Source organism: Numenius arquata, chromosome 3 (assembly GCF_964106895.1).
Source record: "Numenius arquata chromosome 3, bNumArq3.hap1.1, whole genome shotgun sequence".
NCBI lineage: Eukaryota > Metazoa > Chordata > Aves > Charadriiformes > Scolopacidae > Numenius > Numenius arquata.
Genome location: NC_133578.1, coordinates 77,224,712 through 77,227,518, shown reverse-complemented (window position 1 = coordinate 77,227,518; position 2,807 = coordinate 77,224,712).

The following is a 2,807-nucleotide window of genomic DNA, read 5'->3' as shown; positions in this document are numbered from 1 at the left end:
TGAAACCTGCCTGGGGCAGGATGGGCCCTGTGACCAGCAGAGCTGTCGCTTCCCCCAAGTCCACTCGGTCTGTTCTCTAGAAAGCAAGGACTGGGCACTGAAAGGACAGAGGAAAACCGCAGGTGATGCAGCCCATTTGTGGAAAACTAACCAACTGGCAAGGCGGTCTTGTGCACGCTGTGGGGAAAAGACCACCAAGGGGAAAGAAGGTGGGTCAGAGAGAACAGGAGACCCAGAGCTTCAAGGCTCAAGCTCTTCTGCAGCGGTCCCCAGGGATCACAGGTTAAAGCTCAGAGGAAATAAGGGCACCCCCAGTGCAAAATGCTTGTGTGAGAGAGAGATTTTCACCAGGTCTTTGCAGGAAAGAAGCATCACGGAGAGGTCTAACGTCGATGGGCACAGAAGGGATAAAGCTGAAGCCTGCTTCAGGATCCGTAGGAGAGATCCAGGCACGGACTGTCAGGAAAGACTCTGAGGCTGCTTGGGGGGGGGTAAGTCCCCACACTTGCCAGTGAGAAGTCTGGTAATCAGCTTGTACAGCAAAAAATAACAATCCTTGGCTGTCAATCAGGTTATTTCAACCACCCTTGTGTTTGGGGAGAGATAAAGGACTATTGTCTTCGAAGCGTGACTCCTAACTCACTGGCCTTCTACAGGACTATTAAGTCCTTTTTTCTCACTAGGTCTGCTCGTTCGGAGGGATGGGACTCAGCCTGCGTTACCCATACACAGTCCTGTCCTGGCTGCCTCTGGGACAGCCCCATAGCCTCAAAACTGAGTATCTGCACCAGAGACAGCGCTTACAGGAAAACGCTGCTGAATCAGGATTTTACCTTATTCATACTGAAAGCTGAACCTGGAATTTACCCGGCATGAAGATGCTGTGGACAGACAGTCTGTCCAGGTACCAGTGAGATACTGGAAAACCTTGTGTACCTATTTTGCTGCAGACTGCTACTTCCCGAATTATCTGGTCTCCTCCTGCTCATCTTCTACACAGGAATACACCAATAATCCTCAGGATTTACAAACTTTAAACCTGTCCACAAGTCAACAGCGGAACTAGACAAAGAACGGCATTGCCGGGGTTAAGGCCCTGGGCCAAAGGGAGCAGGGTGGTGTGCCGGTCTCCAGCTGGGAGTGTGTGCGCAGGGTTTAAGCTGGGGATTAGTTACCCCTTTGCCCGAGCGCTCAAATCTAAGGCCAGTGACTCAGGAAAGAGCTTCAAAGCCAGGGCAGGTCGGGCAGGGAGAAACGGGAGGGACAGACACGGAAATGGGCTGGGGCCAGTGTGAGATGAATTCAGATGACTCTCCCGGCATCATGAAATACCTGACAGAGCTTTCCCGAACCCCAGCATCCCTTGGGGCGAGACCTCAGGCCGTGTTTGTCCGGGACGGGATCCCGCAGAGGCAGGAGAGGTTTCCCAGCAGAGGCACAGGAGCTCACGAGCTCTTTTCCCCATTACGCTGAAATCACCCAATGGGAAACCCGAGAACCAAACCCGCACCGCGGGTACCAGCCTTCCGTGGGGATTCTCCTCCCACCTCCAGGGAAGCGGTATCTTCCCTAAACCCGTGCCTCTGGGCTGCCAGGAAGGCCCCCCCTCTTAGAAAGCTGAGGTCTCTGACCCCTGGTAAGGAGCCAGTGACACAGATCAAGGTGTGAAGGCCACCAAGAGCAGCCATTTGGCCTCTGCTTTCCACCAACGCCGCTTCCTTTGGGGATTAGGGAAGTGGAACTCTGTACCGGCCGGGCCCAGTCTCTAAGCTCCAGCACTCCGGCAAAAAGGTTTCATCCTCACCCCAAACATTTTTGGGATGTTTTCACTAAACCCTAGAGCCTCCTCTGACAGTTGCCACCAGAGTGAGCCACTCAGTAGTTTGTGCAGCTGCACCCGGGCAGCTTTGCTGCCGTAAATAAGGCGAGGAACCCTCCCAGCTCCCAGTTCTGGTACTGGGTAAGTCACACACACTCTGTTTCAGGATACATATGGGTCTCTGTGACACACCACAGCTACCGGTGTGGTCATCACTGGGTACAGGCACAGCGAAACACACAGCCCCAGAACTACAGGAAGACAAATCTGGACAGGTTTAGCCTCCTCCTGTCTTTCCGGCAATTACTGCAGACCCGTTCCTGAAGCTTAACGAGATGGGGGCAGTTCTCTGTCCTAATTCAGGGCTGCCCAAGGTCCCTCTGGATGGCATCCCCTCCCTCTAGGGCACCCACCGCACTGCGCAGCCTGGTGTGATCCACAAACTCGCTCAGGGGGCGCTCGATCTCCTTCTCTATGTCATTAATTAAAACATGGCACAGTCCCAGTGCGGTCCCCTGAGCGACACCGCTTGTTACTGGTCTCCACTGGGACATGGAACCGTTGACTGCGACTCTTTGGATGCCACCACCAGCCAGTTCCTCACCCATCAACAGTTCACCCACCGCACCCGCATCTCCTCCCGTTCCCTTACACGGACGTTGGGAGGATGGTGCCCAGGGCCACAGAGAGGGCGAGATGGCCTTTTGTCGGACACCTGACTCGTCAAGACATTTATAAAGTTAATTTTGTAAAATACCATCCTGGCAGCCACGCAAGATGGATGGTGTAGAGAGAGCTGCTGATCAGCGCTCGGGCTGTCAGTCTTTAACCTCCGCTCTCCTCTTGCATCAGCTTTTCCCCACTTTGGCTTTTTAAACCATCAAGAGCACAAGGAAACCTCCAGTGCGGTCCTTGTGCCCCTGAACCCAGCCGAGAGGAGCAAAGAGCAGAGAATGGGAGGCAGAGGGACCAACTGCATCACGGGAGA